General features: G+C 41.0%; 1 protein-coding gene across 9 annotated transcripts in view; it reads right to left on the bottom strand.

Annotated features, from left to right (window-relative positions):
• dgkza (diacylglycerol kinase, zeta a) overlaps nt 1-13,915 on the bottom strand; it is a 175,594-nt gene that overhangs the window by 83,716 nt on the left and 77,963 nt on the right. For 3 of the 9 annotated variants that reach the window (XM_053616957.1, XM_053616958.1, XM_053616959.1), the window contains exon 1: nt 9,635-11,572. The exons of the other annotated variants lie outside the window; for them this stretch is intronic. The gene's annotated coding sequence lies outside the window, so the exon portion shown is untranslated. Of the gene's footprint in view, nt 1-9,634; nt 11,573-13,915 lie in introns of those variants that run through there. 9 annotated transcript variants of the gene reach the window in all.

The following is a 13,915-nucleotide window of genomic DNA, read 5'->3' as shown; positions in this document are numbered from 1 at the left end:
CATGGTTGAACAATTTCCGGTTCCTAGTCCACCAGGTGTACTAAAAATGTAAAATATCAGTGGGAATACACTTCAAATACATTTTTCCTCATATGAATTAATAAAGACAATTTTTCACAGCTTTCTTTGCTCATATTTACCAAGGGTGCCAATATTAGTGGAGGGCACTGTATAAATGTCAACTGTGTTTTTTGAGTAGAAGGTCAAGGAATAAAAACTTTACGACAAATAAAACCAAAAGGCCTAATATTTAAAGTAGCTAGATAATCTTCAGAAAATAAAAATTGACCCGTTTTTAATGTATTGAGTAGAAGGTAGGAATTTTCTTTTAAAATGCATCAAGAAAATTTCAAAAGTAAGTTCAAATTCCTGAACTGATTTCCCCCATCTGTTTATGAAGCATTATGACAGCTTACAGGAAAAAAAAAAAAAAACATTCTACAGTCACTCCCCAGAGACAGACAGACACACACACACACCCCAAAGCACCCCCAATTTTCCCACCCAGGACATTTTGGGAAACAGGTCAGAGGTCAATACAGACCCAACACAGAGACAGTGAGAGAGAGAGACAGGGAGAGAGAGACAGACCGAGAGGAAGAGAGTGAGAGAGAGACGGAATCTTCCGTTTATTCCTGCGATCTTACAGTTTCTGTACTTGTATTGAAGCAGTTTCTTGGTGTTTGATGGAGGTCGTGTGATCTGGGCTCGGCTGCTAAGGCGAGTTTAAAATCCGTTCTTTGCTCTTTTGAGATTTTCCATTAAGGTTTAATAACCTGCATCACAAAAGGAGAGTGACATTAATAGCTCATAGCACCGTAATCACACTTTCTAAAGCAAGCGAGGCACAGAAGCTTCTGAAAAAATGACTCACTTGGCTAAAGAGCATGAGGTCTGTTTAAAACACACACATACACACACACACACACACACCAGTTGGGGGTCGAGGTCCTGAGAGAGAAACGAGGGAGTGGAGAAAGGAAAGCGAAGCAGCTTCAGTCTTTCTGAAGCCTTTTTCACATTAATTCAGTATTGTGATTTAGATCACCTTGATCAGCAAATGCCTGGTACTTTTTACATTATGTATTCTGAACACACACATTCATCTACAGTTCTGATGATGTATTTTTTCCCCCCTAAATGTGAGAATACTTATTTCCTGGGTTTGGGTGCAACTAGATGACACCTCAGCATGCTTGGTAAAGTCAAACCAGGAAATAAGCTTTTTTTTTTTCTTTTTCTTAAATGGGAGGAAAATTCTGCAGATGTAAAAATCTCTCTGCATCTCACAGCCAAGCAATCTAAACAACACAAACACAAATCTTAGAGAAGCGGAAATACACTTTTAGGTGAAGCGTTCAGACCCATTTTCCAGTTTATCAACCCAGTTATCAATGCTGGTCTCGCAAAAACTAATGCACGTGCTGTGTGTGTGTGTGTGTGTGTGTGTGTGTGTGTGTGTGCGCGGATGTTGTTCATGCATGATGTGTGTGTGCACCAGACTGTTTAGAGGAAACTGTATACAATTTGCATGCTAATCTCAGAAACGTTGTGAAAGCAGGAACACTGTAATACTTCAGAGTTTAATGTGTGAACACACACCTAATCAACATCCACACAGATAAATATGAGAGCACAGTGGTGCAGCAGGTAACGTTGCTGTCTGACAGCTGGAGGGTCTGGGGTTCGAGCCGGAGCTCTGATTACTGTCTGCGTGGAGTCCTGCATGTTCTCCACATACTCCGGTTCCTCTAGTTTCTCCAGTTCAACGCAAACACATCTGGAAAACACACTGGTAGGTGGACAGGCTAATTTCAATCCCGGCTAGGTATGAATAAGTGTGTGTGTGTGTGTGTGTGTGTGTGTGTGTGTGTGTGTGTGTGTGTGGATGAGATGCCCTGCAGCTCTCTCATGATCTTCAGCACCACACAACCTAGGACTCCATTTTTCACTTTTCCTCATGATACACGGGCCACTTTCACACGGAATTTGACAGAGAGCGAAAACACCCAATCACAGACCTTTCTTGCAGCATGTCGGCAAACATGTGAGATGATCTCATTCACCAGCCACAAACTGTTTAAAACTAATCTCTTAAATAACATTTGCAGATGGGATTCTCTGAACTTTTTGTGTTTTTTAAATCCAGTGACTATATCATGCTGTGAAAAGCTTGTGCAGTGGCAGACAAATGATAAATTCATCAGAAACCCAGCAGGCAGGTAAAATCCCCCGTGTGCTGCCCAGTCCCATGTTTTGTTTGCCTTGAAACCTAATTGACGAGGCTAAAAGTGCTAGCTAATGTAACCTAATAATGCATTAATGCACTAGCTGAGTGCAAGAATACAGACTCAGGAAAATGGACGAGTACATGATCATGTAGCACATCTTTTTGGGCTGTGAGGTGTAGTGTTGTCCTTTCACTGACAGTAAAAGATGTTAGTTGAGTCTGGAGAGTGTCTTTATTTTTTTCCCACGAGGTGATGGTGTTTTGTGCTCGCTGAAGAGTTGTATTATATGGCTGCTATAAGCGCTGCACTTTGTTTTGCACGGTCTCATCAGTATTTCCACATACGCGAGTGATAACTAATCCGCCTAGGAACAAAGCGTTCTCCCCTCAGACGGATCACCTCAGCCGACGTGTGTCAGATTCTGACAGAGTACCAAGCACTACAGTATAATGCACCCCTATATCTTGTTTTGCATGTTATTTTTTTTATCTTTTTGGTTGTTGGACCTATTTGTCTGATAGGCAACTGCAAAATACAGCTGTTAAGTTTGGTATTCCACAAGGTTCTGTTTTAGGCCCATTGCTTTTTACTTTATATATGCTACCTCTAGGTCAAATTATTCGTAAACATGGAATTAGCTTCCACTGTTATGCTGATGATATACAGTTGTATGTTTCAGCGAAGCCAGAGGACAGACAGAAGCTTAGTAAAGTTGAGGATTGTGTAAAGGACGTTAGACATTAGATACTTATTAACTTCTTTTTACTTAATTCTGATAAGTACTTGTATAAGGACCACGTGTAGCTAGAAGTAAGCTTTCTGATCACATAGTAACTCTGGATGGTCTTTCTGTTTCATCATGTGCAGCAGTAAAAGACCTTGGAGTGATTATTGACTCCAGTCTATCATTTGATGCTCATGTAGATAATATTACTAGGATAGCCTTCTTTCATCTCAGAAATATTTCTAAGATAAGAAATATATTGTCACTACATGATGCAGAAATACTAGTTCATGCATTCCTCACCTCTAGATTAGTTTACTGTAATATCTTACTGTATAGATGTTCCAGTAGGAGCATAAACAAACTCCAGTTAGTCCAGAATGCAGCTGCTAGAGTCCTAACTAGAACCAGAAGATACGACCATATCAACCCGATCTTATCAACACTGCAGTGGCTCCCATTTCACACTGATTATAAAATACTATTACTGACCTATAAAGCACTAAACGGTCTCACACCACAGTACCCGAGTGAACTTTTGGTTTTCTATGACCTGCCACGCCTACTTAGATCAAAAGGTGCAGGCTATTTGTTGGTACCTGGAATAGTGAAGGCTACAGCAGGGGGCAGAGCTTTCTCATACAAAGCCCCACAGTTATGGAACAGCCTTCCAATTAGTGTTCGGGACTCAGACACAGACTCAGTGTTTAAGTCTAGGCTGAAAACATATTTGTTTACTCGAGCTTTTTGTGAATCTTTTTTTTCTTGGTAAAGGAGCAGACGTGATACTCCAGAGATACCAGTGATTCTGACCCCTTCTGCTCTCCGGACCTGCCTGATCCATCCTGATGCCCTACTTCTGCTTGGACTTCTTATCAACTGGAAGTCACGTGCTGCTGCTGAGGACGGCTCCACATGGTGCAGCCTAGAGATCATTACTGAGGATGGGACCACTTAAAAACCATAAAGATGGCTTTGGACCTCAATTCATATGAACAGTTATGCTGTGATGCCTAGAACTACAATTGCTATGATAGCTTTAGGACTGCAATTACCACAAAAGTCTCCATCAGTGAACAGTGGAGAAGTTCAACAAAACAGATTTCACATAAAAACTGTAATGAACTTTCTTGGTTACACAACTGCACTATTTGAGCATGTGATATTAGCACATTTATAGAAGGGATTTATTTATAATCGCGCTATCCGGTGTCACCCAGATGAGGATGGGTTCCCTTTTCAGTCGGGTTTCTCTCAAAGTTTCTTCCTCACATCGTCTCAGGGAGATTTTCCTCACCACCGTCACCTCTGGCTCGCTCATTAAGGATAAACTCATACATCTTCAAATCTATATCCTGAATTGATGTATTTCTGTAAAGCTGCTTTGGGACAATGTCCGTTGTTAAAAGCACTCTACAAATAAAACTGAATTGAAAAGAATCTTTTATTTTCAAGCTATCACACATCATTTATTTATTTTTAAATAAATAAGTAAGTTTGTTTTCCCTCAGAAACCAGCGCATGGAAGTGTGACGAGCAAATCGGATTGCAATCTTAAAGCTCGTGTCCAGAAAAGTGGACAACAGATCTCAAATGATTTGTAGCCTGTGAGTGGAATGTCTGAGGCTGAGACTACAGCAACCGTGACCAGGATAATGCACTTACTGAACATGAATTAATGATGAATTGTACTGTGTTTATTGTGCTACAAACCCAGGGCTACAAAGTGGACTTGCTTCATTCAAAATACAAGGCCTGCACGTTGCTGTTTAATTCATGCAATGACAAGACTATATTTACACACACACACTCCCAAAATGACATTTCCTTTCCTATTTGTTAGCTCTAATGTACACAAAACATATGTATAATACACGCATCTGTAGAGTAAAGAGAGACAGTTCAGCTACATTCAGTTCTGAACATCACACCCTCGGCATCGCCTTACAGTTCATACTGATTACATGGTCCACTTAAATCAAATTCAAATCCAATTTGGGCCTCATTTCACCCAAGTAAGTAAATCGAGCTTAATTATCCACTCCAATGCAAAACCACTCATAACTGCACATTTATACAACAACAGGATGAGGGGCTTTCACAAATTCTGTGTGAAAACTACATTGAACGTGAATACTTGTGCTTTGGGGCTGATTGATCAAGATTGATGGCATCATGAATTCTGCCAAGTATCTGGATATTTCAGCCCAAAACCAGGTCATCTCTGCCAGGAGGTTCTGACTTGTTCACAGGCAGAGCGTTCAACATGACGCATACTTGGCTCATCTTCCAAATCAAATCAATACAGAAATGGTTAAAAAACACTTTTATTATTTATTTATTCTTTTACCATGACTGTCTCTGGATTTAAAGTCTGGCGTGGACTGAAGAAAGAAGTTAATGCACAAAATTAAGGTGATAATGAAGCTTAAAATGTACACTACACTACTAAAAAAAAAAAAAAAAAAAACATTGCGTGGTCTAAAAATAAAATGATACAGTGGCCCTGTATGGTTGCGCTCAAAATAGAACTTATTGGTTCCTGAGTTTGGGGGACATGGTGGCTTAGTGGTTAGCACATCTGCTTCACACCTCACACAAGGTCAGGGTTTTAAACCTTGCCTCCGCTTGTGTGTGTGTGTAAAGCTTGCATGTTCTCCCTGTGCTTCAGGGATTTCCTCCGGTTTCCTCCCCCAGTCCAAAGACATGGCTGTAGACTGATTGGCGTTTCCAAATTGTCCGTAGTGTGTGAATGTGTGCGATTGTAGCTTGTCCAGCAGGTCCCCCGCCTTGTGCCCCGAGTCCCCTGGGATAGGCTCCAGGCTCCCCGTGACCCTGTGTAGGATAAGCGGTATGGAAAATGAATGGATGGATGGATGGGTTCCCAAGTTGTGCAACAGAAAAGCGTTCGTCCTATTGTACGTAGATCACGAGTTTAATCCCGACGATGCTGTTACACAATATCTACTCTTATTGCATGTGTTATTCTCTTTACATAATCATTTTTACTCATTATAATGAAGAGTGCCAATGTAGGGCAAGCCATTTATTTATCGTTCATATTCTACACAGTCCGTAGAATCCTCCATACCACTCACATACAAGTTCTGTAATTATAAAACACACATTAGCGATATGGTGTTAAAGGTTGCAACTTGGAAACTTTTTTTCTCCTACTAGGGGGGAAAAAAAAAAAACCTACACCATCACCTACACCTACACTATCACAGATACACAAGTCCATGCTCTGAACTGAAATGGCACAAAACATCACTGATTTACTGAAACATCTCCAACAGAAGGAGGCAATCACACCAAATAGCACTCAGTGTGTGTGTGTGTGTGTGTGTGTGTGTGTGTGTGTGTGAGAGTCCTTGTATTACTGAAAGACACTGACAGAATGTCAGAGAAAAGAGAACGGAAAGACAGAAAATTGTTACACCCAGCCCCCGGGCCCCGCCCCCCCGGCGGTTATAAAATCGTATCGTTTCTTCTCCTGTTTCCGAAATTTGACAGAAACATTCCAGTCTGGGAATAAATAAGTTCACTGTGCACATTAATGCGACTATCAGAGTTACTGAGGCCCGGGTGAAAGAGCTGAACCTCTCGGTCGCTCCGCTGTGACTTCAGAGCAGGCTGCTGCTGTTCACACACATTTCATGAATCTGCATGTCTGATTCCGTTTGATGCAAACTAGCGTACTAACTGTAGCTAGCTGTGTAAAATGGAGGAGGGGAAAAAACCCATCACCTCTGGTCGCTTTCCACAAGTGCATTTTTACTGCTAGATTTATTTAAAATGATATTATATGTTGTTCTTCAACCTTTCAAAAATGTTAGGCAAGAACAAGCTAAGGTAAAAAAGCATGCTAGGTAAACACAAGCCAAAACACAGAGTAGCAAATATACAAACAAAAGTGAGTAGACATCCCAGATATAACAACATTAGCTGGCTACGGTGAGGTTTCCAGCTAAAAAGAACTTCACGTTTGGGTCCAGATACGGATTCCACAATGAGGATAAATCATTCACTAGCATCCAGTTAATTAGAAAACCAATAGGTCTTAACTCTTCAGCAAGAAAAGTTAAGTCTATCAGTCCTAAATCCTTTTTACTATAAATACACTCACTCTCTCTCACTCGCTCCCTCTCGCTCTCTCTCCGGATTGGCTGTGGCACCAAGGATCTGGAGAGATTCTGCATGGAGGAATGATCTCAGATCCCTTGCCATGTATTCTCCAACCTCATCAGGTATTATAGGAGAAAACTCAGAGCCGTTATCTCAGCAAAAGGAGGTAGCACAAAGTATTGACTAAAAGAGTGCCAATAATTGTTGCACACCTATATTTAACAAAGATTTTTTTTTTTTTTGAGTTCGCAATTGTTTGGTATCCATGAGTATTTTTCAGAATTCTTTAAACAAAAGATCAAAAGTTTCAACAATAAAGACAATTTTTCCACAGCCTTCTTTGTTCATATTTACCAAGGGTGCCAATATTAGTGGAGGGCACTGTATATACACTAGCATAGATACATTAAACACCATCACACCTTCATTTAGACACAGAAGAAGTCTGAACACAGAATAAACGGCAGGTGCCACAGCCATTCCGGAGAGAGAGAGAGAGAGAGAGAGAGAGAGAGAGAGAGCGCGAGAGAGAGAGCGCGAGCGAGCGAGAGAGAGAGCGAGAGCAAGAGCGAGCGAGAGAGAGAGAGAGAGAGTGCGAGAGAGAGAGAGCGCGAGAGAGTATTTATAGTAAAAAGGATTTAGGACTGATAGACTTAACTTTTCTTGCTAAACAGTTTTCTAATTAACTGGACACTAGTGAATGATTCATGCTCGTTGTGGAGTTTGTATCCGGACCCAAACGTGAAGCGGAGGGCACTAGTGTATATGTATATAAATTACCCATCAAGTTCAGCTAGACAGAGATTTAACTGAATTACTATCACATGACGGTCAGGACGACTCACAGAAGCTCAAACAGTTCATATTTGAACTCCACTCACTCAATAATCAAGTTTAGGTTTCCTTTTTTCAGAAAAAATAAATAAATAAATAAATAAAAAATACTACAAACTGCAGTTTTCTAAATGCTATGGTTTTAGAAAATATTGAAAAAGTCAAGCGGTTACATTTTCTGGGTGCACTGAACATTTTATATAATGTCTATCAACGTTCCTACGAGTAACATTTACTTCTTTATTTCTAACCAGGAACGTTGCACGAGCGTTCTGATAACGTTCTCATACCACTGTGAGGCAAATTCATTATTAAAGACCTGTTCTTACTCAGCCATTCCTAACCATTTAATAGCTTTAAATGACATCTCCAGGGTTACTTTAAGGGATTCAGAACCGTACATCAGGTTTGCACAAAGTAAAGACACGTGCGTTATCCAAATCAATTTTCAGCACCTTGGGAATTATTTTAATTTTTTTTTTTTTTAAAGAGTTAAACTAAATCCAGTCTGTGTACGCATACGAGACGTACACATCCCAAACGCAATCTATTTTATTTCTTTTACAGACCCAATATCAGTCAGTATCACACATGTACAATACACCAAATCAACCAGGATCAATTTGAAGAATATCTGCAGGACCCACACACAGACTGTACATTATAGTTTGCAAATTGTATGTTGACATAACTACAGTTGCCATGTAATCTTTCATAGCAGACTGAACCTCAGCTTCAGCATCGACATTTGCATGGCAGTAGCAGTAAATCTGTCAGGGACTCGATGCACAAACACAGAGCCGCAGTGTTCAGATGGAAATCCAGTAACGATGACTGGAGTGGGTTTAACCGCTAAGCCAAACTTCATCCATTGACATTTCACAAATTGACATTTCACAATGGCTGAAAGATGCGATGCAGCATGAATTAACCAAAAGACTACTACAGTGTTGGTTAACGTAGATAAAGTTCACTTACGTTATGGTCAACGTGGATAAAGTTAGCCCGTGCTAGATGTCTGTAGCATACAGATTCATTCAGTCACACAAGCGCTCTATTCGTATGTTTTCACCGCTCGTACTGTTGCTTATGGTTGGCTCTTTTAATCAATTATACAGAGCTTATCTGAATAACCTCTAAGACACTGCACACTGTTTAACACTTAAAGCCATTTTGTTCCTGACTAATTGATTAAACATTGTGCTATTATTATTATTATTATTATTATTGAGCAAAATAATCAGGATAATAAATGTTAGCTCCCAAAAAAATGCTTTTAACCTCAGGTGAAGCAACAGTTCTTTCCTTGTTCCTGAGCTGCATTGAACGGTCTTTCCACTTCTCTTTCCTGCTAATGCATAAACATGAGCTCTTTCGAAGCGCTTTAATCATAAACCATAACACTTGGCCCTTAACACTTGTCCTCTCTGAGAGAGCGAGAGAATGAAGGAAATGAGAGAAGTAGTAGTCAATGATATGTGAAAATACAGCTGTGTTATTGTTCAGTGACGATGATCTCTGCTCTGAACCAAACGTGCGACACTTTCTCATGACTGGAGCGGTCGTAACCATTTACAGCAGCTTGCGCTCCCTCAGCATGCATCGCAACCCTGCTCGCGTCAAAGAAACTCCTTTCCCAAAGCAGACTAAAGACCCAGCACTGCATTCAGCCACACAATCACACAACAAGAGCACAGGAGTGCCGGATGAATACAACCTGACTGGCAGAGATGACAGCTCATCAGAAATCCCTTGTCCTCAGCTCCTTCAACAACTTTGGTCTTTGTGAAAAGGAGGAGAGAGAGAAAGAGAGAGAGAGAGGCAAAGACGTGTGACCGAGAGCAGGCAGCCTGCACTGAGAGACTTAAAGTAGGCGTGTCCGAGGGAGGAGACAGAGACAGAGAGTGTAAGTAAGGCAAGGGAACAGAGCATGAGCAGAAGTACTGTGGAGCATGATGGCACATGCTTTTTCTGTCACAGAAAAAAATAAATAAATAAAAACCGAACCCGCTACAAATTGAACACCGAGACCAGAACTTTACTTCAATTCAATTAGACTGTGTCCTTTAACAACAGACTTTCACAAGGAAGACTGATCAGAAATCCAGAGGCGACAGAGACGAGGAAAAACTCAGAGAAAACATGAGGAAGAAAGATCGAGAGGAACCAGAGTTAAAAGGGAACTAGAGTAAAGTCAAACAGTACGAAGTGTGTTGAAACGATGTTCACTGTGAGCATTTAGTGAATAAGCGTCCTGGGCTTTGTGATTACAGCAGCAGCTCCTAATCACCAGTCTACAGTGTCCAGGGATTATCCACTGACTCAAAGGTGACTTTTGGTCAAAATCCATTTTTGGGAAGCGCAAATTCGTAGGGTATCCCTTCACTAAGCAGTCGACCTGCTCCTCATTAGTTCAGTGCATTCAGCCGTGACTGCCAGTGAAGCAAGCCATAAACAAACCCATCAGAGAAACAGCAAAGATATTAGTGTGGCCAAATCAACTATTTGGTACGTTCTTAAAAAGAAAGAATTCACTGGCGAGCTCAGGAACACCAAAAGACCTGGAAGACCATCAGAAGCGACTGGTCCTGGTGAAGAAAAACCCCTTCACAACAGCTGGCCAGATCAAGAAGGAGGTAGGAATATCTGTATGAAAGTCAACAATCAAGAAAAGACTTCGCCAAAGTAAAAACAGAGGATTTACCACAAGATGCAAACTATTAGTAAGCCTCAAAAACAGAAAGACCAGATTAAAGTTTGCAGAAAACTCCTTTAAAGAAAAAAAACTAAAAAGCTATAACAGTTCTGAAACAATATCCTATAAGAAAAGAGTGTGGAAAAAGGGAAGACCTGGTTGCCTTGTATTTATTGATGATGTAACTGCTGACCGTTACAGCAGGATGATTTCTGATGTATATAGGCCTTTATTATCTGCTCAGACTCAGTCAAATGCTTCAAAACCCATTAGACAGCACTTCACAGTGCAGATGGACAATGACCTAAAGCATGCGACTTTAAAAAAAAACCCAAGGCATTTTTTTAAGGAAAAGAAGTGGAATGTTCTGCAATCTGCATTGGAAGATACAATCGAGTATGGGTTCCCCCGCTGACGACAAAACCCCAAGAACAAGCAGGAACCGAAGACAGCTGCGGTACCACATATAGAAAATGCGTTCACTCGGTTTGGATGTAAATAAACTTTAAAGTAAACTGCAAGCACTTTAAGCTCATATTCATCACTCCAACTCCAATATACAGTCAGTGACCGCTAAAATAAGAACTTCAATATCTAAATATTTATGGACCTGATTGTGTGTCAATACACTATATGGTCAGAAGTTTGTGGACACATGACCATCTTACCCATATGTGCTTGTTGAACATCTAATTCCAGATTTAGTCCCCCTTTGCCGTTATAATAACCTCCACTCCTGAGAAAGCGTTCCTCTAGATTTTGAAGCGCTGCTTGTTTGAATTTGAGCTCATTTCAGCCACAAGAGTATTAATAAGGTCAGGCACTGATGTTAAGTGAGGAGGTCTGGGGTGCAAGTCGGTGTTCCAGTTCATCCTAAGGGTGTTCAGTGGGGTTGAGGTCAGGGCTCTGTGCAGGACACTTGAATTATTCCACTCTAAGACAGTGCTGCAGGGAGGCAGGAAGGACAGCTGATCGTCCTCGCCGTGGAAAATTGCGTGTAAACATGTGTCCCCCAAGACGTGATCAAGTTCTTGTAAATGCCTTGGTGGAAGAGTGGAGTAACATCTCACAGCAAGAACTGACCAATCTGGTGCAGTCCATGAGGATGAGATGCACTGTAGTACTTAAAGCGGATCCTGACGGTTACTTTTAATATTGACCCCCCTTTGTTCAGGGACTTATTATTCCATTTCTGTTCATCAAATGTCTGTGAACCTTGTTCAGTTTATGTCGAATGCAGTTGTGGAGTCTTTTTATGTTAATACAAATATTTACACATGTTAGGAATTGCTGGAAATAAAAGCAGTTCGTTGTGAGAGGACGTTTCTTTCTCTTTTTTTTCCCCCCAGAGTTTATATTTCATGGCTGTAATAAAACAAATGCCTTACACAAAAGGTGAAAATATTTGAACTTGATATGACTATCTGCGTCTCTGCCTTGCATCCGTTTGACAATAAGTTGTAAAAGTGCGGCTTAAGTTTTTAAGTGTATGCATGCACATGCAAGCAGAGCTGTAACAGTCTAATGTCGTGCACAAGCTCGCTAAAGTAAACCTCGACATAAACATACTTTCTATATCGTCAAATATCAAACTCTACGAGCTTAGTACGTACTTTTAAGTATTTAGTCAGAGAACATGATCTGAGATACCACCAGGGTCTAAACACAGACAATCCCTCGCTCATTTCCTGTTTAACAGAGAGGTGTGCAGAATGCTGAGGGAAGTAGGGTCATTGCTCTTCATTCCTTCTTTCCCATGCTTATTGCACTGTTACCCATGCAGCAGCACAGTGCACCTGATATTTCCTCTACTACACCACAACGTCAAGGGGGAAGAAAAAAAAGAGAGAGGAAAAAAAAAGCTGTTTGAACGGTCTTTTGACAGAGGCATATGAACTGAACCAAGAGCAAGGTTATGATGTCTCTCTCACACACAAACCTTTTAACTTCCCTTTGTGGTGGACATGAACCACAAACACACTGCAAGAGTTTGTGCGGCGCACACATGTGTGTGTGTGTGTGTGTGTGTGTGTTATTAATGTCTCTCCTACAGTAAAAGCACGACAAAAGCTTTGAATGTTTATTAGTGTGTGTGTGTGTGTGTGCACTGATGTGTGTATTATTGTAGCTACCAAAAAAAATAATGCTGTACCGAAAAACTAAACCCGAAGCCCAAACAGGTCTGTCATGAGTGAGAAAATGTGAACTATGGATCAGTGGACGCTTTTAGAAAACAACACTTAAAAACCATAGCAGCAGTTACACACACACACACACACACACACACACACACACACACACACACACACACACACACACACACAGCCATGCATCAACGCCGGGTAAACAATATTTCTGTTTGCTGTAAAGACAGTAAAACAAACCGGTGCAAAGAAGAACTTAAATATATTTCCATTTAAATACGATGAATATGATGAATACTGTACTGATACTGCGCATCACAGTTATAATCAAACATATACATATTTCATAAAGAGACTCGAACTAATGATTAAAATATGGTGTTGTGATTGGAAACTAACGGAGAACTCGTATATATTAACATCGCTGTGGAATCGATCGACTCGTTAGGATCACGTCAAGCAATCGTGCTCAGCTTAAATAACTGTGATTAGCTGATTAAGCAAATAACTGTGACGGGCCTAACTCTGAACCTAACCTCGATATCCATTAGGAAGCATTTCAGCTCAAATTTCAGCTGCATTTAAATTAAGGCCGAGAACTCCTCAGTGAGGGAGTCGCATCACGCACTGATCAGAATGCGCTGCGTGTACAGAAAAGTGAACAGAGAACACGACGTTTACCGAAAAACAAAAAGCCACAGGCTGCGTTTGCCACTTTATAAACTCACATATACAGAAGCACACCATACACTTCCTTCCCCTGCATCAGAACCCACATACCAAACCAACTCGTCTTTCTGTTTCTCTATCACTCACACACACACGCGCCCCTACACATGCCACCAACTGTTCTTTTGCAGATGCTTCTTCAAAGAGCTACACTGTAACGTGTGAACCCTTTCCCCAGCCTTAAAAGGTAAAAGACACACACAGTGACGTGCAGCTCATACACTTGAACACCGAGGTGTGGGAGTGTGATGGTGCGTAAGACGGAGCCCAAGCAACGTGAGGCAAATCTGCACGCCTTCACTGGGAAACATTCATTGAATAAGAGTGTTATATTTAAAGCACTGTCTATGGGGGAGAGAGAGAGAGAGAATGACCGAGACAGACAGGAAGAGGCAGGGAGAGAGGGAGAGAGAGAGAGAGAGCGAGAGAG

The sequence above is a fragment of the Ictalurus furcatus genome, chromosome 27, assembly GCF_023375685.1.
Source record: "Ictalurus furcatus strain D&B chromosome 27, Billie_1.0, whole genome shotgun sequence".
NCBI classification, from domain to species: domain Eukaryota; kingdom Metazoa; phylum Chordata; class Actinopteri; order Siluriformes; family Ictaluridae; genus Ictalurus; species Ictalurus furcatus.
Note: the sequence above shows the minus strand (reverse complement) of the source record. Positions and strands in the feature narration are given on the sequence as shown.